We start from the raw sequence: 26,557 nt of genomic DNA, 5'->3' as shown, positions 1-26,557 counted from the left end.
GAGCCCCCTTTCAATCAGGTAGAAATATGCTAAACACAATATGGTCGGCTTCTGTCCTCCCCGGGTTCTGGGAGGTTCCGGCTTCAGAATGGATTCCCACTCAGCGGGCTGCACCCCAGGCCCTGGGTCCTGTTTCTGAGAGGTGGGGGCGGCTGCTGTGCTTTTTGAACTACACACTTAGAGACGCACCTTTGCTCCTGTTGTGGTGTAGATGGAGCACCCAGCGGGGAGGGCAGAGGCCCGGGGGCACTTGCCTTGCTTTAGTAACGACTTAATTCTCTCATCCATAAACAGATGGGTGACGGAGCCCTGAGGGAGTGTTACTCACATTCTCTGAGTCGGGCGTAAATCAATATGATCAACTCACACGACTCTGCCATTTCAGCTCGTGGGAAAACAACGTGACGATGCTGGGAACAGTGGCACATGCCTTATCATCCCAGTGGTTTCGGAGGCTGAGGCGGGAGGATCACAAGTTCGAGGCCAGCCTCAGCAACTTGGGGAGGCAGAGTCTCAAATAAGAAGTCGAAAGGCCTGGGGATGTGGCTCTGGGGTGGGGAAACCTGGGTCCACCCGCAGTACCACGCCTGTGCTCACTCACACAAAGGAAAAAGGAAAAAGAAAACCAATTTGAGGGACGTTAGGAGACCAGAGAGGGAGGATGGAAGGGAGGCTCTGAATGGTGTTCCCTGACATCCCAGCCTCATCCTTCCGTCACTGAATCTCGGATTCAGAGGTCGGGAGTCAGGCCGACACGGGTTGATCCTCCCTCCTCCAGTCACCAGCTCTTCACCAGGACGGGACACTTCGTCTCTCTCTGGCACCCAGCCCTCAGGACGGGGTGAACGGATCAGGCATTTACTCAAGTGTGCAGCCAGGGCTCACTGTGTCCCAGGCCCTGTCCCCCCACCTCCTCACTCAGTTCATCTCTGCGACATACATCTAGGAGCCACCTGAACCCAGGCTGCCCTGGTCACACCGCCTCTCCGCAGCTAGGAAGAACAGGGACAGGATGGGCCCCGGGGTGCGCTCTCTTAATCCCAGGGACATGGGAGGCTGAGGCAGGAGGATTGCATCAAGGCCAGCCTGAGCAACTCAACGAGGCTTTGTCTCAAAATTAAAAAATGAAAAAGGCTGAGGATGTGGCTCGGAGGTGGAGCACCCTTGATTTCCCCCCCAGCAGGTGTGCTGCCCAGGCGGGAGGGCCCCTGCCCCACCCGCTCACCAGGGTCAGTGGATCGCTGCCCTCAGGTCAGGTGCACGGGTCGCCATTTGCTGTTGAACTCAGTGCCCGGGGCTCCGTTCCCATTGCCGAGGTCACCAAAGTCGTTGGGAGGGACCCTGGGGGGGCAGCCCGCACCTGCTTCCAGAAGGACCTCGGTGCCAGGGGGGACGGAGGGTGGAGGCTCAGTGTGCGAGGCTGGACCAATGAGGACGCGCAGTGGTGGAGGCTGCCGGGGCATTTAGACCATGGCAGCCCCTTGCCCGGTGAAAAGGCTGCTGCCCTGGCCGGCGCTCAGCAACCCACGGGCCATGCGAGGCCCGGGCAGCTTTACTAGAACCCCAATAATAAGACCTTTGCAATTCAGCCCCATGATAATGGGATGCACAGCAGAGCTCCAGGTGAGGAGGAAGGGAGCTGGGCTAGTAGGGCCAGGCACCAGGGGGTGGGGGGCAAGAGCTTCACCCACTGGACCCTCCATTTTCTCCTCTCCAAAAAAAAAAGGGGGGGTGGGAGGAGAATACCTGCTTTGCAAAGGTAAAATAGGGATGAATGGAGAGGGATCGCTGCTACTGGCTTCTGTGTGTCAGAAGAACACCTGATCTATATTTAGCACCTGCCAAGCCGCTGCAGGATGCTATTTTTAGCTGCTGAGCTGGCGGGGGCGGGGTTCAAATCCAGACCCTGCCACTTTGTTTACAGGGGACACAGGGCACGACAATGAACCCAGCCGACCTTAATTTCCCTCTCTGTTTAATGGGGATAGAAACCTGTCTGAGAACCGAAAGTGTTGATCCACACAAGGAACCAGGGTAACGCCCGGAAGGCCACCCCCGTCCGCTACGATTTATTAAAATAAAATGAGCCGCTTGCAACAGTGACCTATTGTGGCAGTTCCCCGAGCATAGTCTAGGGACCCTGGAGGGACCCCCAAGACCCTCCCCGAGGATCTGCAGGGACACGCTCTTTTCCCCATCATTTCCTTTCTGCGCGTTCTCCCGCCGGGGCGCTGTGGAATTTTCCAGAGGCGACGTGATGTGCGAGACGGCACCCAGACTCAAAGAAGCAGCTGTGCCTTTCTGTTCAGCCAGACGTCACCGAGACTTGCAAGAACGTCTCACTCACGCTTTTCTGTGGCCGTTGTGGAAAATATACATTTTCCCATTAAAAAAAAAAAAATTCTTGCTTCTGTGGACGCCTCATGGATTGTTTTCTTCGTGATTTTTAAGTGGATTAATAAATGAGCATTTGGAGAAGGCGACCTCGGTGTCCATGTCCACAAATGGCAAATAACGGAGAGGTCTCATCTTCCTGGACAAAGCTCTCTGAGGGTCCTCAAAAACAGGGGAGGGCACTTGGCGGGTCCTGAGCCCGCGTGGGAAAAGCCACGGACATTTGTACACCCGTGGGCTCCGGGATACCTGCTCGGGCTGAGGACTCTGTTGGTGGCGTGGGTCTCCGTGTGACAGGGCTTGGGCTGCTTCTGACATGCAGCAAACACACAGAGATCTGTGCTGAGTGGCAATGGGGGTTCAGCAGGGGCTCAGAACCCCCAAATCTGGGTTGACCTGGACCGACCCCCACCTGGCTGCCCACTGGTCTCTCCCCTCCCCAACTCTGCGGAGCCCTGAGACTCCCGTCCTGTTCCCTCACCTCCCTTTAAAACGCCCGTCCCCTCTGGACAGCGCGGCGGGCCTCACGCCACACTCCCCCCCCCCCTCCGTGGACACAGTCCTTGCCGATTAGATCCGTCCTGGTCCTCCGGCCAGTGTCCAGCCTTGTTTGTGTCCGACACTGCCCACGGCCACCCAGCCCCGACCTCCCGTCTGCCGAGGGAGTGTGCAGGGCCAGAGCCCAGGAGCCCCCAAGCCCCCGCTGGGCCCACTGGAGGCCCCAGTCCGCCCGGCGCCGGGGACAACCGTGACGGGCATCCGGATGGACCTGGGGGACATTAGGCGGAGTAAAATGAGCCAGGCGCAGAGGGCCAGCGTCCACTGTCTCACTTAAATGTGCAGCCCACAGACAGACAGACAGACAACGTGTGTCTGTGCGTCAAGGACACAGCGGGGGAGAGGAACAGCGGTGAGCGTGGCGGGACCTCGGTGGCGAGGTCAAAGGCTGCGACTGGAGCGACGGGGACGAACACGGCTCAGGCGGCACCCGGGGTGACCAGGCTGCGGCGCATCAGGGAATCTCCCGAACTCCACTGAGCTCCTCTGGTGTCCAGAGCAGTAACGATGGAGGTGACAGACACGTCTGTCCACTTCACGGTGGGAACCGCTGCCCCATCTGTCCGTGTCTGGTGTGGTCACACCGTAAACCTTGGGTGGACGCAACACTGTTTATCCCCCAAATCACAAGTAGGTAAATAAATAATATCTAAATAAACAAAACCGTCTCCAAAAATAGGTCGGGGCCAGCCCCCGGCCGGCTCTCTGCAGGGTCAAGTTGCCCTAGAACACGGTGGAGCCCCTGTGGAGACTTCCTGCTATGACAGCAAGGCAGGGGGTTGTCACTGAGACCCTCTGGTCCCCCAGGAGCCTACAGGTGTCCTGCAGGGAACGAGGGAGCACCTGGTACCAGGGAACAGGGGTGGGGCCAGGCTGGCCCAAGGTCACGCCGCGTGTTGAGAAGTCCGTCAGAGGTGACACTTGGACTCAGAGGCCAGAAGCAGGTTGGAAAGCCAGAGGAGGGACAGTCCTCAGAAGGGACAGTGGCCAGGACAATGACCCACGCACAGAAGGGGTTTTGTGGGGAAGCTCAAGATGTTTAATAAGTGACCATGAGACTGGCCCCTCCCCAGCCCCATGTCACTTGGGTCACCTGCGACTGCGACATTCCTTATCCCACACCGAAGGCCACCGTGCCCAGGAGGGAGAGCGGGGGACAGAGAAGGAGCAGCCCTTCTGGACACCTCCAGGGCAGGGTTTCTCCACCACGGCACCATGGACGCTTGGGGAAGGCTCTTCATGGGGACGGTGTCCTGTGCGGTGTCCAGCAGCATCTGGGACCTCTACCCACCAGGCCCATGTGACAGCCACCAATGTCTCCAGGCCACGACTGACAGTCCCCTGCAGGAGAGGTGGGGCCGGGTCACTGCCCTGCCTCCGCCCTGGGTGGCCCTGGCTGTTGGAGTCTTGTTCTATCCAGAAATGACCCTTCCTGGTTTGAAACCAGAACCGGGCTGAGGACCCAGGAGAGGTCAGCAGGGGGGAAGGGGGCGGCCGGGGAAAGGGCTCAGCCAGCCAGCAAGGGGGTGTGGAGGGGGAGAGGCAGGTGGCCAGCGGGTGGTCAGGGGGCCCGGCCACTGTGTGGGGAAGTGGGAGGAGGGTTAGGGCCCGGAGCTGGGCAAGGCCACACGGAGAGGCACCCGCCAACACAGGTTGTGCAGCTACATGGGAAACCACCGAGTTCTTGCTGGTCCAACAAACAGCAGCGGCGGACCCCTGCCTGTACCCCGGACTCCCCTGCTACTCGGCGGGTGGACCGTGGACCCGCAACGGGGGCACTCCTGGGGAGTCTTGTTAGAATGTGCAGGATCTCGGGCCCTTCTGGGCCAGGATGGAGTCCCCGGGGCCCTGGGTGATTCCTCTGCCTGTTGAAGCTGAGACACACCAGTCCAGTGTTGCTTAACATCACACCCAACGGAGGATTCCAAAAGCATTTCCCCAAAAGTCGGAACAAGACGAGGGCGTCCACTCTCAGCGCTGTCTTCAGTGTGGCTCTCTGGACACTCCTCCAGGCAGGGCCATCAGGCAAGAGACGGAAATTGAAGGGATGCAAACAGAAAGGGAAGAAGTCAAACTACCTCTGTGGGCCGACGACACGATCCTGTATCTAGAAGACCCAGAAAAATTCCACCGCAGACTTGTAGGGCGGCTGAATGGATCCAGCAAAGTGGCAGGCTCAAGATCAACGCTCACAGATCAACAGCCGTTCTGCTGAGAAAGGAATCAGGAAGACCAGCCCGTTCACCATGATCTCCAAAAACCCTGCAAATGGATCTGACCGAGGAGGCAAAGGATCTCTGCATTGGAAACTAAGGATCACGGAAGGAAGAGACCGAAAAAGACCTTGGAGGTGGAGAGAACTCTTGGATGGGCAGAATTAATACCAACCCGCTCATTTAGAGAAGAAAAGGTATATTAGCAGTCGACCAATTACTCTCATTTATTTCTTCTTCATATTATTCCACACCCATCTTCTTTAGAACTGTTGCTTCTGCTCTGATTCGTTCTCTACCTGCCTTGCTTGAAGCTAATCCCGGCCAAACCTCCACATGCTGTGTGTCTTATTTCCCAAGGGAACCTCTCTGCCTCTTTTGCCTCCAATCCCTGCAGCCTCCCATCCTGGCCTCCATCCCTCCCAGGCCCTTCCCCATCCTCTGGACACCCAGCTCCAAACCCAGCTTCTGCCTCGCTGTCCCCACCCCTGCCATGAATGGGTAATGAATGGACACTTGCGAGCTCATTACCACTGAACCTCGGGAGAGACCGAAATGTGCACGGAGCCAGCCACATAAATAAGAAGAGACGCCGGAAAATAAATAAATAGAAACACACACGCACGCACCCAAGCCCAATTAATCCACATCATCTGAAAGCCGGGGTGGGGAGAGGGAGACAGGGAAATCTCCCGATGCTGCCGTCCACGAGATTTCAGGACTGAGCTTCTCAGCAGCTGCCGATAAATTATTTCTACTATGCAGAGGAACAAATGAACCTGCGTCCACCGCCCTAAATCTCCTTTACGAGCCCGGGTCTGCCTCGGCCCACCCCAACAGGGACGGGGGCTCGGGCACGTCTACACTGGCCAAGCTCCCCAGCAAGCCTGCTCCTTGCAAACAGTCGGTGCTGCACGGGCGCCGCCTGTTTACACGGGAGCTGGGTGTGGAGTAGAGGCTGTCCATCAACGGGAGTCCCGGGAGTTATGCGGACAGCAAGGCCCGCACCTGGGCTTTCAGAAGGTCACAGAGGAGGGTGGCCCTTGTGGGTGGGATGGGACGTGCCCTCTAGGTGGCACAGGTCATTAGACCCGCTGTTCTCTACCAAGCTTCAGGGTCTGGGTGCAAAACCTCAGCACAGTCAGAAAAATCATGTTTTTTCTTTTGTGGCCCTGGAAATGGAACCCAGGGCCTTCACCATGAGAGACGAGGGCTCCACACCACAGCTGCTCCCCCAGCTCCCCTCCCTTTTAATTTTTTATGTTGAGGCAGGGTCTCGCTAAGTCGCTGAGGCTGGCCTTGACCTGGGGGTCCTCCTGCCTCGGCCTCCTGAGGCGTGCACCACCGTGCCAGGCTCACGAGCGACTTTTGTGTGCACGGTCATTACCCAGAAGGGAGGCTGTGGTCACTCCCTTCAGATGGAATGTGTCAGGTTGTCCATTTTCCCAAACTGAGTCAGGAGGAGGTCTTGGGCAGGCACGGTGACCGAGACACGCCACCACGACGTGCTGGGCACTGTCCAGCATGTGAATGCGGCTCCCCTTCCCACATGCGCCGCCGTTAGCTGTGATAAGTGAATCGCTCTTTAATATCTGCAGGGGCTTGCCCTCTGAGGGCCAGGGCACCACGGTCACTCACAAAGCCACAGAGGGAAGCCGACGGGGCCTGGCCCTTTCTGACTCGGAGGACGGGCCACAGGATCCAGGCAGCACTGGGTCCAGGCAGGGACCAGTCCAGCGCGGCCCAGGCTCCTCCGCAGGCACACACGGCGCACAGGCCCAGATTCGCCCGGGATGTCCCCGCGTCTCTGAGCGTCCCCACCCGCAGCCCCTCAGCTCGGCGGGAGGGACTAAGTGGAGTTTCGAATTTTGGTGCTGCCCCAGCCCCCGCTCCCTGACTCCGGGATTGGGGACTCGCAGGAGAGGAGCAGGAAGCCAGGGGAACTATCCACCGGTGCAAGCCCTGTCCCCCAGGAGTGGCAGGACCTCAGACTCGCAAATGGGTCTAGATCAGAATGTCACCTGCCCGGGAAGGCTGTGCCTCCAGTTCACCCGCTGGCTAGTGACCGGCAGGACTGGATTCCCACCAGTGAGCCCATAAACCAAGACCCCTGCCCTTCCCCCGCGGGAACGGGTGGACACACATGGGGTGACGATGGGTCCGGGGGAGGTAGGATAGGAAACAGAAGGTGGGTAGAAAGGCCCAGAGGAAGGGGAAGGAGACCATCACGTTGACATCACGGTCCTGTGCTAAAGTGCCTGGGTCCTGTCCCCCCTAGGCCAGTTTTCCCCCCAAGTCTGACACTCCCGAATTTATAGAAGATCCACGAATCTTCACTGACAATCCCACAGTTACTGGAAATTCACGGTGAGGAGAGCTGCCCTGGGCAGTGGTCCAGTCCGCGCACTCTCACAGCAGATGGGGCCGAGAGAGAGATATTTCATGGGCCCTAAAACACGGGGCGGGTTCCAGCTAGGGAGGCAAGGTCGGCCTGAAGTCCCCGAGGAAGCGCAGGACGGCCCCTCGGCCTTGGTAAGTGGTGGAAGGGCTTCTCGGGCCCCCAGTGGACAAGCTGCCCTTCCTGGTCACCCGGAACCAGCAGCCCTCAGGTGGCACTCAGGGCTTGGTCCAGATGGACATGCCACCCACGTGAGGTCCACCAAGATGGGACCTTGGTCACCAAAGCTCTGAAACGGGCTGTGGGACTCGTCTCTACCAGCCAGAAACCCTGGCACACCTGACAGAGCCCGCTCAGCCTGGCGGCTCTGTGGACAGCATCGGGGCAGAGAGAGGCCTCGCGGCTCGGAGGAGCAGAGCGGAACTGAGTGGACCTCACTCATCGGGTCCTTGTGCTGTTCTGAGCCCTTAAAATACCTTCTGAGGCAACTGATGTTCTAAGAGTTTAGAGGTCACCCAAGACCACCCAGCCAAGGTCACTGCTGACTCACGGTGCAGCTTCGTGGGGTTTATAGAAAAAGGTTCCCGGGACCCTGCGCAGTTGCAGCACTGCGGCTTGCAGCAGGCCCTTGCTGACGGCAGTGTAGGCTGAATGCTAGCTCCTGCAGATTCCCTTGTGCAGTGTGTGTCCTGAACAACTGTACATAGAGCACCGTATCCCCAACTAGGCAGCGGCAGAACGGAGATCCCGGGTCTGACTTGGATTTGGTTTTTGGTCATTCAGATGCCTCGTCCCTCTCTCCACATCACTCCTCTCTTTTCGGACTTGCTTCTGGATTCGACCCATGCAGGGCTGCTCCCTGAACACCAAGTCCAGGGTGTGGACAAAAGTTCAGAAGGTGGACAGAGCCTTTCCATCCCCAGGGGCGGCGGCCACTTCAAACAAGTCTCAGAGAGACCCTGGGCCTGCGGAAGGCCCCTCTCCGCGGTGAGGCAGTTGTGGGATCCTGGCGTCTGCCACTGCCCGCGGCCCGGCCTCCCCACCCCACCCCCTCCCTCCCGGGCAGCCACTTTGCGCAGTGACCTTTCCGGATCTGCGCTGTCAGGCTGCAGTTTAGTCCTCCCGAGGACCGCGCCAGGCTCCTCCAGCCAAGAGCCGCTGCCGGGAGCCCTCCCGGGCCCGGCCTCCGTTGGCCGTCACTTTGCATTAAGGGACCCCTGTACCGGGCTCCCAGAGAAAAGGGACCACAAGTCTCTGCTGCGTGTCCCCGAGAGAGAGTCGATGGAGCTGGGGACAGCACAGGAGCATCTGAGAAAGGAGTGGACAGCTGCTCGCTCCGACAGGCAGCAGCCATGTTGATCACGGTGATGTGACAACTGCCCGGATCTGGGTCCCCCGGGGCCAGGACCACGTGAGGCCCGGCTCTTCAGCGGGGGCCCGGATCAGGCGCCAGCCTCCCCGTGACGTTAGACGCAGAGAGACCCCAGACCACGCGCCAGCAAAGCTCGGGCCCCGTGTGTGATCTGCTTTGCCCAAAGAGGGCAGCTCGGGTGGGGAGTGTGGGTTCCCGCCCCTCTTGGGGGCCCCTGGCCGCCGCCCGGTGGATGAGCCCAGGGGGAGGTGTGCTGGACCCGGAGAGGTCAAGGCCGGGCTGAAATGCTCCCGAGTGGCTTGTCCGCAGACCCGCGAGGTCCACCAAGATGGGAACCGTCACCCCCCACCACCGAGGCTAGAAGAGCGGCCGAGCTGACCCAAAGACCCGGAGCAAAACGAATCACAGAAGTCGCTTCCTGTCGTCCTGGTGAGTTTTGGGGTGATTTGCTAAAAATGGCCCCAGGATACAAGGAGCAGGATGCAGGCAGAGGCCCCCCCCACCCAAGGTCACCCAGCCTGAGCCCTGAAGGCCATTCTGCACCTGGTTAAAGAGGACCAGCCAACAAGGCCAGGTAGGCCAGCGAGTCTCCGTGGCTCCCCCCACTGCCACTGGACAGCCCAAGCCATCCCCCGTGAGCCCCGTGTAAAGGGGCGGGTCTGCCGTGTTCCAATAAAACTTTATTTATAAAAGCAGGTGGCGGGCCAGACCTGGTCCAGGAGAGACTCCTTCCCCACATCAGCTCTTCTCCCCCTCCCCTTCCCCTCGCCGCCTCCTCCTCTTCTCCTATCTCTAGAATCTCCGTGCAGAACCCTTCAATTATCTCCCACCATTTTTACACTCGACGACGACGTGACACCCCGTGACATGTGACAACTCGGCTTTGTCTCCGGGTGTGTGCGTGGCGGCCCTCCCCTCTCTCTCTCTCAGCTTGACTGACGTGTTTTCCCACCGGGAGGCGGGTCGCTCTCGGGGTGCCCAGGAACGGGAACTCTGCAAAGCTCCGATCGTACCCGACACCCGGGACCCGCCACGTCCTCGTCACTGTCACGGCGGGGAATGCAAATGACTCTTATTCCGAACCTTAAAAATGAAATTCAAAGAAAAGGAGAAGTTTCAGTTCTGCTGCCACAGACACTCGAATGGTTCCAAACGAGTCTGCCCCGTCACCAAAAATAAAAAAAGGGAACAGAGTCAGCCACAGCCACTCAGAAGGGGCTGGAGAGCTGTGTCCCGTGACTTCACTCCCCTCTCCCCCGCCCCAGCTCAGCGGTGGTGGGGGGGGACGTGGCAGCAGCTTGTTGCAGAGAACAAAAATTGAGGCTGGGAAAGAAGAAGAAAAAAATAAAATAAAATAAAATAAAATAAAATAAAATAGACCCTGGCGACTTTCCTTCTGAGAGACGGTGTGGCTCAGCAGGAGACGAAACGTCCCACAGGCTGCGGATCCTCCACGTCGTTCCCAGCTCCCTCCTGGCCCCGGGGTCCTTGTTGGCAGGGACAGTGGAATGTGCACGAGGCCCGTCTCCCTGGCTCCCGGGGCTGGCGGGAGGCAGCCTGTGCGTCTGGGGAGGAGCCGCCCCGGCCACTCCTCCTGGAAAGTCCAGGTGGCGTCCAACTTTCCGCCCTCTGGAGCAGCCGCCCGCTGGAGAACAAGGCCGTGGCTCCGGACGGGCTCCGAGTTTCAGGATCCCGAAGCCGGACAGGCAGAGGGAGGCCCGCCTCCATTCTCATGAGGGTGGCCTTCCGTCTCCAAGAAGGGCCGCGGCGCCCAGGACCGGGCACTGATGGCGCGGGCTCTGGGGGGCGCCCTGACCACGAGAGCCCAGGGCCCGTCTCAGGCAGGGGCCGGGGGCTGCGGGGAGGGGCTCCCGGGTTCCCGCGCTCTGGGCTGCCCCCAGTGGGCCACTCCACCCGCGAGTGCCCGAGCCCGGCACCGGGCGGCACCGGGACCCCTGGGAGTGGCCGGCTGCCCGCTCTGTGGTGCCGTTGTCTGACACGAGGGAAGAGGACAGAGGCCAGGCCTGAGGCCCACGGCCAGGGGGCGGCAGGGCTTCTCTTCAACGTGAGAGATCAAGTGGCCTGGACAGGGACCATGTCCCTGCGGGTCATCAGGCGGAGGTGGTGACAATGTCCCCGTGGCGATCGACCGCCACCAAACTGTGATATTCTCGGGGCCCCTGAAGGTCGTCACTTTACAGGAGTTTTCTTGGGACAAGCAGCGTGCAGGACAGGGGACCCGTGAGGCCGGCCAGCGGGGGGTCGTTCCCATCTCACGGACGTGCAAACAGAGGCCGGGAAGGGAGACGCCTGCCACCGTCACCAGCCTGTTAGCAGCTCAGCCCAGGGGCACAGCAGGCGTTGCGGTGGCCCACGCCCGGAATCCCTGCAGCTCAGGAGGCTGAGGCAGGAGGACCTTGAGTTCAAGGCCAACCTCAGCAATTAGCGAGGCCCTAAGCCACTCAGTGAGACACTGCCTCCAAATAAAAGAGAAAAAAAAGGGCTGGGGACGTGGCTCAGTGGCCAAGTGCCCCTGGAGTCAATCCCTGGTGAGAAATAAATGAATGAGTAAAGTGCAGCGGATCCCGGGCTGGCGGCCTGGAGCTGGCGGCCTGGAGCCGGCGGCAGGGGCTGGACTTGGTCGGGTGCAGCGCCCCAGCCTTCGTTTCCCCAGCCTCTTCCCAGCCTTCGTTTCCCCAGCCTCTTCCCAGCCTTCGTTTCCCCAGCCTCTCCCCAGCGTTCGTTTCCCCAGCCTCCGTTTCCCCAGCCTCTCCCCAGCCTCCGTTTCCCCAGCCTCTCCCCACTCTATGGCCTGGAGTCGGGGGACCCCCTTTTTGTGGAGGCTTGAAGGGGAACGTAGGCTGAGGAGCCTCCCAGCTGGATGAGCTGAGCAGGGCCAGGGACAGAGGCCAGGGACACGGGGACGGAGCGAGGAGCTGGGTCTCATCTCAGTGACTCTTGAGCCTCCCGCGTGGCGAACTAACAAAACACAGGTCCCCTGACCAGAGGTCAAACGCGTAAAAGACAGTGGTGAGGAGGGGTGCAGTAAAGAGGGGGACCAAGGGGGCAGAGACAGGGAAGTCCATGGCCTCCGGGTGCATAGTGAACATCTCCCCAAAATATAACAGGTCCCGGTCACTTGAGAGAGGTAGGAGCTGCGTCTCTGAGCTCCCTGGCAGGCAATGCAAAGAGGGAAACCGTGTTCTCAGGTCAGTGTCGGAGCGGGTCTCCTCCTTTATAAGGTCCCCTCTTCCCTCAGCCTCCTAGATTCTGAGGCTGCTCTGCTTCCGAGGGTTAGCTCTGTCCCTGCGTCGGCTGAGCGGCCCAGGGCTCTTCCCCGTCACCTCTGAATGCGAGACGCCCGCTGGCCTGCGTCCCTGCGTCCCCTGAGCAGAGAGGAGGGTGCAGCCGCCTTGGTGGGAGACGGCGCCACCAGAGGGGCCACGGGAAACGAGGCTGAGGAAGCAGATGAGCAAAGTCACCTCCGGGTGGACATCGGCCCCCAGCTGCCCTCCTGCGCAGGGTGAGGCCGTGGGAACCGGGGCCACTTCCCCGTTCCCAGGCCTCTGTGCGCCTGGCCCTGTCCTGCTGGGGACGACGGGCTCAGCATCTCAGCACAGAGCAGGGGCCACGGGCAGACCTGCAGGCGGGAGCAGAGGAGCCGGGGCCCCTCCAGGACCCCTCCAAGGACTCTGCCCCCCGAGGTTGGCGGCCCCCCGGGCTGAGGTCGGGGGTCCTGGGCGGTGAGCGGGAGAGGGGACGCAGGACAGGGTCCCCCTTCCAGCAGCACCCAGGTCTCCGTGCGACCCCCGCGACGCCGCTGATCCTCCGACCCGGAGCCTCTCCTGATGGAACCTCCACTGAGCGTGGCCGCCTGGTTCCCTGGGGACAGTTGTTCCAGTTAACTCATGTGACACTCCCGAGGTGCACAGCCACGGATTTGCGCCCAAACCAGAGGCTTCGGGGCTTTGACTCAAAGATTTTAAGTGGAAAAAGAATCTCTCCCTCCAGAGCCTCTGCGGGCACCCGCTGCTCACTCCTCGGACGGAAAGGTCACGGAGGGAGCTGCAGGCAGGACTCCGGGGACGTCTTGGGGAGTCCCATCTCGGCTGCAAGAGCAGAGGGCAGGACGGGGCTGTGCTCCACGGAGAGAGGCGGGTTCAGATCCTGGCACGGCTCCTGCTGGCTGGCTGTGTGATCTGGAGCTAGTTCCTTAACCTCTCTGTGCCTCACTGGAAAACCCAGCGGTGGGGACCAAGCCCCACTTGTGGGTGTCACCGACAGCGGACGACGCCTGTCCGAGGACAGGGCACCTCCCTGGGAGGCTGCCCCCCACCAGGGAGAAACCATGGCTTCCTGGCCCAGCTGACGCACCGGGACGTGGCCCCAGAGTCAAAATAAGCAGCGTGTGCCAGGTCCAGCAGCCAGGCCACAGGCAGGAGCTGCGGCATCCCCGAGGGCACGGGAGGAGTTTGTTCAGAGCAGGGGCCGCAGGAAGATGGAGGCGGACGGCAGGGATGGGGCTGGGAGAGATGTTAAGCAGGACTGTCCAGCGCTGGCCTGGCAAAGCACGAGGACTGGAGTGGGCTGTGGGTCAGCGAGGCCCGGGGAGGACCCCACGGGGCGCAGGCCCCACCCGCCTCTTGCTAAATAGACTGAGCTCCTGGAGCCTCGGTCTCCTCATCTGTCCAGTGGACTCACAATCGGGAACCAGCTTCGGAATACCCTGGGTAGGGAAGAAAAGAGGGAGCAGGAACCGCTTGCTGTCCTCTGGGCTGGACACTGCCCAGCGCGTCAGGCCGGTTGGTTTATGGATCCTCGTAACACCCCAGTGCCGTCTCGGGCCCCTCTTTCTCTTTGCAGCCCTGGGAATCGAACCCAGCGCCTCGTGTGCGGCAGGCCGGCCCCGACACCCGGCTGCACGTCCAGCTCTTTCTGTTTTTCATTTTGAGACAGGGTCTCGCCAAGTCGCCCAGGCTGACCTCAAACTCGCAGTCCTCCTGCCTCAGCCTCCCCGGCAGCTGGGGTTGCAGACGCACGCCCCGTGCCTGGCTCTGGGCGCCCCGTTGTAACGTGAAGATGCCGAGGTGCCCGGGGGCCAAACCGCCTGCCTGAGCCAGGGAGGCCCTGCGGCCTGGGGCTTCCTCAGTACCGTCCCCTTACCCAGAGCATCCACCTGCTCAGGGGGACAGTGGCATCGTGAAGAGAGCCAGTTCTAAGACACCACCACTCTGCGTCACAGATGAGGAAAGCCAGGACCCGGGGAAGGAATGCAGGCTTGGGAGCTGAGCTACCTGCCTGACGTGGTCTCGCTGCTTTCAAATCCCTCTGAGTCTCCACAGCAAGAAAAAGGGAGTCAGGAATTGATACAAAAGAAACAGAGAGAGAGAGAGAGAGAGAACGAGAGCTCTTCCTGCAGCTGTGTGATCTTGCTGTGGTCACCTCCCCCCTCTCTGGATTTCCCTGACGAGGAAGGCGTCCATGGAAGGCCAAACTCTGACCTTCTGGGTCGTTCTTCATGGACCTTACCTCTGCTTCCCAGCGGAGAGGGTCTGACCTACCCCAGGGCCTTTGCACTTGCTGTCTGTCCCCTCGATATCCTCATGGTTCCTTGCTCAGGCAACAGCTCAGAGGACATCTCCTTCGAGAAGCATCCCCCCATCCCCCCATAGGCATCCCCTACCCCTCCTCGGGCCACTTACCACCATATTATATTATCATCTATGTCCCGCAGCTAGAGCTCAAGCTCCGTGGCTTTGCGCTGCCTGGCATGTGACGTGAATCGGGTAAGCATCTGTGGAGCGGGTGCCTGGACGCTAAGTCCATCTCTGTGCACCTGCAGCGCTGGAGGCAGAGGGAGGGGCCAAGGCTAGCCCCGCCCCCTCCGCCCCCCAGCATCAGCACAGCTGGCCACCCTGCGCCCGCCCTCCCGGCCCCACCAAGGAGGCGGGGTCTGCACAGAATCCCCCCCCCTCTGCAGCCCGTTAGGCTGCTCTTCCTCCAGGGGAACAAGCCTCGGCGGCCGCCGCTGGGCTTATTATCAGGTGGTTTAAGGCGCAGTGGCTTTAGTGACTAGTGACGGGCGCTCTGCTGCAGCGTCCCCAGCCCTCTCCGCCTCGGGGCGCTCTGACTGGCCGTCTGCGGGGGAGAGGAGGGGCCCCTCTGGCCCTGTGGCCGCTCACTGGCCACTCCACGGTCTCCCCGGCTGCCGAAGGTCATTCCCAGCCCCCGACCGAGACGCTGCGGAGACTCTGCAGAATCCGCTCCCGTCCAGGGTCCTGGAAAAGTTCTGAAAAGACCAGCGACCCGGGAAGAGCCTGCTGTCCCCCCAGCCCAGGGGCCCCCAGGACCCGGGAGACCCCGTGAGGCTCCTGATGCCCCAAGCCGGTCCCCAGGCAGCAGGAGAGGAATCCGCGGGGGCCTTGTGCTAAGGAGCGGAGACGGAAGTTCAGAGCTAACCCTGGGAGCCTCAGAGGCAAGGAAAGGCCAGAGGACAGGAGGCTCCTAGGTGACCAATTGCATAAAAGGTGGCGGGGACTGGGTGACCTTGTGTGTGGGGGGGTTCTCGGCTCCTGCCCCTGACCCGTGCCAGGCTCTCAGGCAGGTGCAGGGTGTGACCTTCGCGGTCCCTTGTGCTGAAGCCACCCGTGGGGGTGCAGGCGGAGCGTCACGGTGGAGGCTTTAATTGCACAAGACGGAAACAAGCCCAGCCCCGCGTCGTGGGTCTGGTTAGATAAATCCTCTGACGCTGACGCTCCAGAGAAGCGACTCCACGCATCAAAACAACGGAGGCATTGGGTATGCGCCACGGCAGAGTGATCCACAAGACACGTCAGAGCGGGAGCAAAGCCAGACACGGAACAGCTGGTAGAGTCGCGGCCACCTGTCACCAGTGGTGTAGAGCTATCCCAAAGACCTCACTCTGGTTCCCTCTCGCTGGCTGTGTGGCTTTGAGTGAGTTGCTTGACCCCTCTGGGCCTCTTCATCTATCCATTAGACTGCTAAGCCGAGTACCATGTTGGGTGTGTGCACACACAAAACAATAAATCTTAAATATTGCATTGGTTTGTGGACCCCAAAGCTCAATCCTATCCCATACAGCCTTATCCCTTAGTTTTAATTTCTCTCACTGGGGAGAATTTAAATCAAGTTAAAGTTTTCTTCTTAGGAGGTTGATAATGAAACACACACACACACACACACACACATACACACACACGAGTCGAGTGATTCTGATCTAACTACTCAGATCAGCGTGACGTCAGTGGCTGACATTTACCTCGCAGTGTCCTGGGAGGCTTAAATGACATGACAGGTGCCCCAGCGCTAAGTCTTCTCTGGGTCTCTGCCCTAGTGCCAGGTGCTGCGTCTAACATCCAGCCTCAGAAGAGGAGCCTGGGGTCTAGGAGGCCTCTCGGGGAGCAGGCCACAGGTCAGGACCTGAGCCAGAATTTTCACTTCGCCCTAACTGAGCTCCTCTTCAGTTTTACTGGACAGTGTCCCGGGTGGTCAGGGAGCTGCTGAAATCCACCGGGAGTCATGCCAGGTCCACCCAGGCCAGGAGCTGGGCCATGCCATACCCTGCGGTGCCTTAGCAAAATACGCCAAGCCTGGGCCGCGGCAAGGTGGCCCACTGTCCACTGTGCTCGGGTGGCCTGCAGGCAGGTCCTTGGCCCACGTGCTCTGCTGAGGCCCTCTGGAGTCTCCACCCGACCCCAGCACTGGGAACAGACCCTCCAGCCGTGAGCAAAGGCCCCGCCACTCACTGGGCACAGGTGACAGAAGGGACAGATGTGCTTTTCCCCGTGGCTGCTCTTGTCTTGTGCTGGACGCCCTGGGTCAGGGGGAGGAGACCCCCCAGCCGGCACCAGGAACCCCGGAGGTGCCCGGAAGAGCCCCAGCAGGCAGAAGAACAGGGGCTTTGGGGAGGGAGGGCCGCGGCGCGGTGGCCTTCAGCCTGGGAGGGATGAGGGGAGGGGAAGGGTCAGGAGCAGGTTGGGGAGGGGGAAGGGGCAGCAGCCCTGGTGGCCTTGGTCACCCAAGTCCCCGGAGCGCTCATCCACTCCTCCAGGACCTGCCGCGTGCAGAGCACCGTGCAGGAGACACAGGGATGACACAGCGACGTGGCCCCTGACCTTACGGACGGAGCTGGACTTAATCCAGGGAGCGGCGGCTCCGGCGCCTTGAGCCTGCCCTTGGCGGCTGACCCACCCCCGGTGGCTCAGCTGTCACTTGCTCCCGCGTGTCCCTGTGGAGCACACACAAGTTTTCCAAAGAAGCAAAAAAGAAAGGTTGAAGCCCTTTGGAGACCCCAGCATTGTCCCCATGAATCGGGCTCTGTAACAGTGCATTGGGAGGGCAGAACGGACGGGAGAAGGTTCTGGAACCCACCGAGAAGCCGAGCGCAGTCAGGGGACCTCTTCCTTCTCGTGGGCGCAGGGGGTCGCGGGCGACTGTGCCGTGTTCTCCTGATTTGCAGATTTTTTTCCTCACTATTTCATGTTCCCCCCTCAAATTGAACCCCGAGATACTTAACCACAGAGCCACACCCCAGCCCTTTTTGTAGTTTTAATTCTGAGACAGGAGTCTTGCTAAGTTGCTGAGGCTGGCCTTGAACTTGCGATCCTCCTGCCTCAGCCTCCAGAGTTGCTGGGAGTCCAGGCGTGCGCCATGGTGCCTGGTACCACTTCAGCATTTTGAAACTGAGGGTTATCTTACGATCAATGTGCAGAGGTGAGTCACGCACGTTTGTGGAGAGAAAATCATGTGCCAGGTACTGAGGATGAGGAACAGATGACATACTTGAGTAATGAATGTGTGTGTGTGTGTGTGTGTCAGTGTGAGTGTGTGAGTGTGAGTGTGTGTGTGTGTGAGTGTGAGAGCAGACACACAGTCCGTAAGGCGAACGTGAGGCCCACTTGGAGCTCACAGGGGACCTTGGAAGACAGACAGTGTCAGTACCTCGTGCTAATTGATGGCCAAAGCCAGCAGAAGGGGACAGCCAGGGCAGTGTGGCCTCTGCAAGCCCGGGAGGGAGGACACGGGAGGTGACCTTTGAGCAGGGGCCCAGGCAAGTGTGTAGCCAATCAGGAGGCCCCAGGCGGGGGAGGACAGGTAGAGAATCAGGTGCAAAGATGGCGCTCTGGGCAGCGCACCTGGCCAGCGCAGAGTCCCCGGATCAGAGAGCCCCTTTGTCTGCAGGGATCAGCTGGCGGGGCCGGGAGCCTGGGTGTGGCGGGCGGGGGCTGGGAAGTGGCCTAACTTGTTCCACCCGAGCCTCTCCCTGGCCGGCCGGCTCCTTGGAAATAGCTGACACGTGTTCTTGGCCCTGAACTTGCTGCAAGCCCCTGTCCAAAAGCGTCACCTGTCAACCGTCTGGTAAAGGCACAGGTGAGATCTCTTTTCTTCTTTTTTTTTTTTTCCAGAAAGTCTTGGGAACCCAATGCATTGGAACCCATAACCCAAGTGGCTGGACCAGCTGAACCGGCTTCTCTTCTCTCCTTGCCCTCTGTGAGGGGGGCTGAATGGCCAAGTGTCTGTTTCTGTAAGAATTCGAGGTAAAGCTATTTGCTTATATGTCCCACAACATCACCGTCAAGTAGGGCAGAGGCGAGGAAGTTGTCCATTATTTTTGTTGCGGATGACACAACGCCAGAGACTGGGTGAGTTTATAAAGCAAAGAAGTTTCTTTTTGGCTCATGGTTCTGGGCTCGGGGCCTTCTTGCCAACAGAGTCCAGAGGTAGCTCCGGGCATGACACAGCAAGAGACAGAGAGCCTGTGGGAGACCCAGTCACTGTGTCTCGAGGTGCCACTTACCCCAAGCACCACACGAATGGACTGGAAGGCGCACTGCTGATCCCCTGTCCCACCTCTAATGCTTCCTAAGGCGGGTGAAGCTTTAACTGTGCTTTGGACGAGACCAGCCCCAGAGACCCACAGCCACCGGCGCAGACGGCAGTTGGGGTCTGTGTGCACGTGACCCTCAGGGGTCCACAGTCGGTTCCCGGCCCTTTCCTTATCTGCAAAGGGAAGCTTGGCTCCTCCACTCTGCTCCACTCACACCCTCAGCCCGAGGGGAGGCTTCTGGGGGCTTCTATCTGCCAGGCCTTGTGTGCAGACCCCGCTGTTTCCCCAGGGGCTCCTGTAGCCCCAGGGAGCTGGGTGGGGTGTGGGTTCATTTTTCCTAACCTCAAGTCGGGATCTCTCTAAGTTGCTGAGAAGTTTGCAAAGTGGCTGAGGCTGGCCTCAGATTTGCGATCCTCTAGCTTCAGCCTCCCAAGCTGCTGGGATTATTAGGCTCGGGCCGCTGTGCCTGGCTGGAATGTTCTTACATTCATGAAAACAAAAGGTTACGGAGGCCATCTGGTCTCCTATTGCACAGAGGAAGAGTCTGAGGCCCAGAGAGACCAAGTGACTCACCCAGCTAGAGTCAGGGTTGAACCTGGAACCTGGGAGTCCCGTCTCTTTGGAGGTACATGTTCCCATGGTCCCCGGCTTGTGCTGTTTACAATCCACGGCCCGTGCCCAGGGCCGGGGAAGGCAGTGGTTCTACGACCCACAGTTGTAAGGCCCTGTTTTCCCCACGTCAAACCGTCTTACCAGGCTGTTTCTCTTGTTGGTTACCGAAGCCGCCTCTATTTTATTTATATTTTTGCAGTGAAACGGTTTAAATCAAATGCACCTGGGCACAGAGAAATTTGACCTGAAAGGGTTTTTGTGGCAGAGAGAGGGCCGGCAGATACTTATTCACTGCTTTCCCGAGGCCGGTGACATCCCGGTGCGGGGGGTGCCATCAATCCATCTTTCATGAGGGCTGCTCTGCACCGCGAGGTGGAAATTCCTTCCCACGACTGCAGCCCGTTTGTAACTCTGCCCTGAATAAAGGAAGGGATTGATCAGGGCTTGGAACCCTTCCACACCCAGGGGCCGCTGGGCGCCAGGAGGCCGAGCCTGCAGATGGAATTCAACTGGGCCATTGCGCTCACGGGAGGCTTGGCTGGAGAGCCGCGGGCAGAGAAGGGTTAAAGGCGCTCGGAGGCCTGGCGGGCTCTAGAATAAAGAGGCTCTGAAGGGGTCGCGGAGAGGACCTGCCACTGAGTGTCCCAGAAATTGCACGTCCCTCCCGTCCACCCTCCCCCCTCCCCCCTGTCCACCCTCCCCCCCTCCCCACGCTGGAGGGGGGCGGGCTCCCTGCCCAGGAGATGGCCATCCCTGGGGGCTGGGTGACCGTGGGCTGCCAATCCAATCCACGTCAGCACACGACACCCCATTGCCACAGTCACAAGAGGAGACAGGGACATGGACCCTGTCCCCGAGGAGCCCAGAGCCCAGCCCGGCCCAGGAGCCTGTTAGCCCTGCAGAGTCCCGGTCCCTCCGCAGAGCAGGGGGACAGCAGCCTGTCCCCAACCAGAGCCCTGCCTCACCCACTGGGCTCGGCGGCCTGGTGGTCAGGATCACATGGGGGTGATTACCCTGCAGATGGCAGGACCCCGTGCCCGCCACCTGCCCACCACAGGTGCCCGTGCGGCAGGTCTGGGGTGGCCGGAGCGTGCGTGCCACCCTCCAGCTCCCATGTGACACTGCACAGCTGGCCCAGGGCCGCCCTAGGAGGACAACTGATCTGGGGCTTTGCAGGTCCAGGCAGAGGCTGGGGGGCCGCGATGGGGAGAGTGGAAGGATGGACAGGAGCCTGCCAGACAGACGGGGAAGAGGAACGTTCTAGACTGAGGCACCACGGAGGGACCAGCCAGCCAGGCAGGAGGCACGCTCCTGGGCCAGGAGGGCACCCAGGCTGGGCGGGGCCAGGTGGGAGGGGCTGGGGGACTGCAGGGTCCCTGTGGCAGGGCCTAGGGGACGGCCGCCTCAGGTCGTCCTTGATGCCGATCCTGCAGCTAGACCTGGGCTTCACTGGGTCTCCACCAGTTCTCCACGCACGTGGGTGTGTGTGTGTGCGCGCATGTGCATGCATGTGTGTGCGTGTGTGTGTGTGTGCACGTGTGTGTGCACGTGTGTGTGCGTGAGCATGTGTGCGTGTGTTCACACTCTAACCTTCCCTGTTATTATCCCAATTTACAGATAAGGAGACGGACGCTCAGGAAGCACAAAGGGACGTGTCCAGGGAGGATTAGGGGCAGACAGCGAGCTCAGGACGCCCAGCTCGGGCCGCCGTGCAACCTCTCCCTGCTGGAATGTTCTGGAAGCCAGCGCAAACTCTCGCCTGGGGCAGTCCACCCCTCTGAGGACCTGCTGGATGGCAAATGCTCCCGAGTCGGAGGTCTCTGGTGCCCACGGCAGGGCTGAGCAGGGAGGCGGCCAGGGCACACTCCCCAGGGACAAGGCCACCGTCACCCAGCCCCGCGGCTCCCGGGAAGCCAGGCTCACTCCTGCTCAAAGGCAGGCCTGTCTGCGCCCCAGGTACCTGGCCGGGTGACGCTCTTGGGGCTGGCTGGGGCTGCCTGCCAACGTCAGGGCCAGACAGACCTCTGCTGTTCGCAGCCTCGTCCCGCCCCGCGGCCCTGGCACCCCCCGGAGGCTTGTTTGTGAGGCCAGGAAGCCCAGGCTGGCCGCTCAGCCCCGGCCAATGTCTAGGCCTGGCGGCCAGACTGCGGGAGGGAAGAGGGGAGGGGACACATGTGGCGCGACACCTCTAACAGGGCCAGCATCTGACCACACAAGGGCCCCCTGACTGGCGAGGGTCAGGGAGGGCCAGCTCCTCCGAGGGACATCCCTGGGCTTGGACATGGTGAGGACGGGCTCTGTGTGCCCAGGGGGACGCAGGACCACCCGCAGATCCTGGGGACCCAGGTGGGCGCTCCCTTCTCCAAGGGGGAGTCCCGATGACGTCCCTGCGAGGCTGTTTTTGCAGCAGGACACAAGAGCTCCGCTCTCCTCAGTCACTCCGTCCTCCTCTGTCCCCTGTCCTGGGCAAGCTCTTTGTCACTTGGTGGGTTTGCCACCCTCAGTGGACATGCAGGCTCCCTGGAACGCGTCCTCCCGGGGCCCCCGTCACAAGGACAGGACTCCACGCACCTCCAGCCCAGACTCGGCTTTTTCCGCCCAGCAGCTGATCTCAGGAGGCCACTGCGACCGCCCTGGTGCCCCTGTTGGTGGCTGGCTGCACCGTCTTCCCGTTAGTCCGTGAAGTCAGAGGTGCGCCTGCTCCTGCAGCGTCTCCTCCAGCCCCGGCACCAGGCCTGGCTCGGAGCAGGCCCTTAATAACCCCGGGATGGCCTCCGTGGATCGTCCCCAGGTTGGGAAGCGGGGGCTCGGGAGGTCGGGCACCCTGCTCATGGCCACCGTGTGGCGGACGCCAGGCCCCTGGACTCTACTTCCAATCGCTCTGGACTCCAACCTGAGGCCCTGATCTTGCCTCCGGGGGTCCCTGGGGGAGGGTCTTCCACCGCCATCCAGCGAGGCCTCAGTGACTGACAGGAGGCCAGCCACAGTCTGACGATGAGCTGCAGAGTTCCCAGAAGAATCCAGAAGGTCAGGAATCGGTAGCCGAACCTGGTCAGGTCCTGGCAGGTCGCAGGAGCCAACGGGCATCAGGCAGGACCCCCCTGGCTGGCCGCAAGGTCGCCTCATTTCCTGTTCACAGCACAAACCCCCGTCCCAGGGCCTTCGGGACCCATTTCCCAGGCTGTGGCCCACCAACGTGGAATCCGCGGGGAATCAGGCTGACTGACTCCGTCTCCGGGTACCGCGGGCAGGGAGATGCACGCGCCACCTGGGGACCTCGGGCTATTGACAGAAAGTATTTCTGAGCTTCTGTGACGGTGCTGGGGAGCCGTGGCCACCTCCCGCCATCTCGGGGCGGGCTTGGGAGAGTTGGGGGAGAGGACCTGAGAACCAGGGGCTGCTGGGCTCCAGTCGGCCACCCCGAGGGTCTGGGTAAAGCTCGTCGCACGCGCCCCTGGTCGGCAGCGGCGATCGGCGAGGGGACGCCACACCTGGGTGTCTGCCTTCCAGCATTTCTTCATGGTTCCTTGGGCTGTAACTTCTCTCTGGATCATTTACGACGAGGCGGGGAGGCCCCTTTGAGATTCATGAAAAGGAGGCACAGGGCGTGGTGGCGAGAGCAGCGACGTTTGGGAGACCAGGTACCGGGTCCCCCTGACCTTGCAGGTCAGACCACGTGTCCCATGGTGACTGGGATCAAATCCAGGTTCCTCATCATGGCCTCTGAGGCCCTGGCGGGATCCAGCTGCAGCCCGCCTTGTTGACAGCCCGTTGAGTTTTCCCAGAGCACCGTTTCTTGGACTGTCCCTCTTTACCTGTCCACTTCTGGGTTGATGATCTGTTTCTTCTGTCTCAGCTCCCGGAAGCCAAGGAGCCTGGATTTCCAGAGTCCCGGGGGCGTCTGGTGCCTGCTGCCACACGGGCACATAATAGAGGCTCAATAAACACCGGAGAGGGAAGGACGGGGAGGACTGGGGACTGCCCCAGGTTAGCTGGTCGCACGCACTCCAAGGTCCAGGGTCTTAACCACTGGGCTACCCGGCCTCCCCACAAGACACCCTGCGGAATCGGGGGCCTGCTGCCACCACGGACATCCCAAGTCAGCACCAGCACGGGGCTTCCGGGGGAGGGGTGGCCTCCATCACAAGGCCAAGATTTTCTTGGGTTCTGTAAATGGCTTCCTAAAGTCTCCTCCTTCCCTGGGGGTGGGGGGCGCAGACTTGGGGGCCCTGGCATGGTCCCCTCCCTGGCTGAGGTCACCCCCTGCACACGAGGGTCAAGTGCACGCCTCACCAAAATGCAGTGTCCTGCAAAGCCCAGTCGATCAGGCAGCACCCACGTGCCCCTGTGACCCGGACACTAAGGCAGAGTGGAGCAGAGCCGCGCGGAAAATTTCCCACGGCAACGGAGCAGCAGGGACAAGGGATGAGCCCAAGGAGCTCGTGAATCCGGCTCAGCAGATCACACTCAGCCTGTCTCAGGACCTTTGCACACGCTGTTCCTTGGCCTCCTTGCCCGGCCGACTGTCACTCACTGGATCTCAGTTTAGACATTTCTCTAAGGTACCCTTCTGAACCCCGGCTCACCTGACCAGGTGAGTTAACTGTTCAACTCCATCCCTGAGGGACGGCTTCATAGCATCTCCCAGCGTGCACCGAACTTGCCACCTGTGCAAGGGTTTGACTGACACTTGTCTCCTCCTTCAGACGACGCACCCTGTGGGGACAGGGACCGTGCCTGCTTGGTTCAGCCCTGCACCCCCAGCACCTGGCCTAAGGCCTGGCACAAAAGGAACGCTCAATAAATCCCCACAGTTAAAGGAATGAGGCAAGAGACCCAAAGCCAGAACAGCTGGTCCCACTGCGGTCCATTTCTCCATCCGAGAGAGGGACCGCAAAACCGCCATCCACAGGGCCCTCCCAATGCCTCGGTGACAGGTCAGGGCCACAGCGTTCGAGCTGGTGGGGGAGGGCGATCCGGGGACATAAACCCACTCCCCTCAGCCCCGCCGCTTGGCGGTGGCCGGTGTCCCTCCTGTCCCACCCAGCGCTGGCTGGGCTCTAATTGATTCCTGCCAGACCCCTCTGCAGAAGGGGGAGGCGGTGTTGACGGGGGCAGAGGCAGAGGACAGGCCTATTCTTCCTGCTGTATTTAATGCTGCTGCTAATCACGGAGATTAGACTCCAACAATTACAACAGCTAATTAAAGAACAATGCGGTTTTTGGCATCTTGGCGCAGACGGCACCGCTGGGAATTCCTAACTGGGGCAAAGCAGGGATAATTAAAGCCCAGCTCGGCGCCCCCCCCCCCACCCCGGCATCTGGATCACGCTGATTAAACTGCAAATAAAACACATGAAACCAACACTTTGTAGTCTATCCAATTTCACTTAAAAGGGCTTTTAACTGATTCATAAACAGAGAAGCCGTAAACAGCAAATTATTTAACTAAAGCCAGTTATTCCGTCATCACTGTTCACTCGGTTCCCAGTGCTGGACTAGTACGTGTAGCCCAGGGGACATATTCCCAGAGCCTGTGGAATTACTCCAAAGCTTCATGTCACCTGCTCCCGCATTCGCTGACAACAGAACATCACTAATGTGCAGCTGCTGGCTCTGGGCTTTCTAATCGGCGGAGGAAGTGATCAGGTGCTGCGCACATCCCCGCGCATGGCCAGGCCGACCTAGGGTCAGCTTGGGATCTCCATCAAGAGTAGATGGCAGGGATCAGGGAAGTTCCAGTGGCCTCGGGGCTGCCCAACTTCAGATCTGAAGTGCAACTACGTTTTGTACTGAAGTAAGAAAAAGAGTCCTTCTCCGCCTACAGCAAGATGGGTCATAACAGCTGGGTACAAAAGTGGGTCTGGTTCAGACTCAGATGCGGCCCCGCCCACCCCGACAAGCATGGCTGCGATTTGCTGGCTCTCCCCCTTCCCCACGACCAAGAGTTGAGGGGGGGGGGAAGGAGAAAGGTACAAAATTATGTCAAGGGAGAAAGAAAACAAGAAAAATAATGACATCAGAGATGGAGATGTGCTCATTGAGAGCAGCAAGGGACAGAATAAGAAAAGTATCGCAAGTGATGAGAAAGGACAGTTTTGGGAACCTGGCCCTGCATCTGTGCTAGGGATCAGAGAGCCCCTATCCCACACTATAGCCCCCTACGCTGGTCTGGCTCGATAGCAGGGCTTCTCCATCCAGCGGTGGGAAAAACCTTTTTGTCCCCAATCAACTACAGAGTGGCGATTTTGTAAAACAAACCCAAAGCATTAAGAAAAAAAAAAACAAGAAAAAGTCTCAGGTGCTTAGGTGCCATGCCCAAATGCTTTCTAAAAAGCTCAACCTCCATTTCTGAAAGTGAAATTATTATTATTATTGTGTTTATTTATTTTTGGTACTGGGGCTGGAACCCAGGGGCCTTAACCACTGAGCCACATCCCCAGCCATTTTTTTTTTTTTTAAATTTTGAGCCAGGGTCTCATTAAGTTGCTTAGGGCCTGGCTAAGTTGCTGAGGCTGGCCTTGAACTTGCAATCCTCCTGCCTCAGCCTCCCAAGTCCAAGTCACTGGGACGCCAGGCGTGCACCACCACACGTGGCCGGAGGAGGCCTTTCAAAAACAGATCCCCTAAGTCGTCAGGTCTCAAGTTGATCAAATTCATCTTACCCCTGGCCCCTGACTTATAACAGTTGGATTTAAATTTTTTTTTTCGATTTTTTGATGGTGCAAAAGTGACACATATTTGGAAGAAATCGTCCTCAGAATTTTGAATCGGGGTCTTTTCCTGGGCTCTGGGCCGATGGTTCTCTCCCTCCCTCTCGCTCTCTGCAGGCAGTAGCTCCTGGCCAGCTAGGATCGCAGGGTAAACAGCAGGCGCTGTCCAGGGCGCTGTTGCTCAGCTGCGACATTCAATAGGTCAGGCGGATTAAACAGGTTTCTGACTTAGGATATTTCTGACTCACAACAGGTGTCTCAGGACGTAACCTCACCATGAGTCAGCGAGCACCTACGTTCTATTTAACCCCCCCCCCCCCCCCCCGCACGTTGTGGGGTGAAAAACAAGGCGGCTTCCACATCCCTACAAATGTAGAAAACACAGACCTGGAAGAAATGCACCCAGGCTTATTTCAAGATAATGATTTTACGAACCTTTTTTTTTTTTTC

At 59.8% G+C, this 26,557-nt stretch overlaps 2 protein-coding genes and 1 long non-coding RNA gene across 33 annotated transcripts in view; 1 reads left to right on the top strand and 2 right to left on the bottom strand.

The window, feature by feature from the left end:
• Nucleotides 1-26,557, bottom strand: part of Rbfox1 (RNA binding fox-1 homolog 1) — a 2,023,047-nt gene that overhangs the window by 1,287,069 nt on the left and 709,421 nt on the right. The gene's annotated exons all lie outside the window — the stretch shown is intronic.
• Nucleotides 1-26,557, bottom strand: part of LOC144367585 (xylosyltransferase 1-like) — a 118,155-nt gene that overhangs the window by 5,562 nt on the left and 86,036 nt on the right. The window lies entirely within an intron of this gene.
• LOC110597978 (uncharacterized) lies at nt 8,294-24,747 on the top strand. Of its 5 annotated transcripts, none has more exons than XR_013427129.1 (5): nt 16,178-16,367; nt 17,573-17,668; nt 18,361-20,697; nt 21,012-23,035; nt 23,251-24,747. It is a non-coding gene; the product is annotated as an uncharacterized LOC110597978 (long non-coding RNA). The 5 variants fall into 5 exon arrangements; XR_013427132.1 differs by lacking the exon at nt 16,178-16,367 and having other exon boundaries at nt 16,929-17,668; nt 18,361-18,492; nt 20,571-20,697; nt 23,251-24,740; XR_013427130.1 differs by lacking the exon at nt 16,178-16,367 and having other exon boundaries at nt 16,929-17,668; nt 18,361-18,597; nt 20,571-20,697; nt 23,251-24,740.

This window comes from Ictidomys tridecemlineatus, chromosome 10 (genome assembly GCF_052094955.1).
Source record: "Ictidomys tridecemlineatus isolate mIctTri1 chromosome 10, mIctTri1.hap1, whole genome shotgun sequence".
Taxonomy (NCBI): Eukaryota; Metazoa; Chordata; class Mammalia; order Rodentia; family Sciuridae; genus Ictidomys; species Ictidomys tridecemlineatus.
This window is presented reverse-complemented; position numbering and strand designations above follow the sequence as displayed.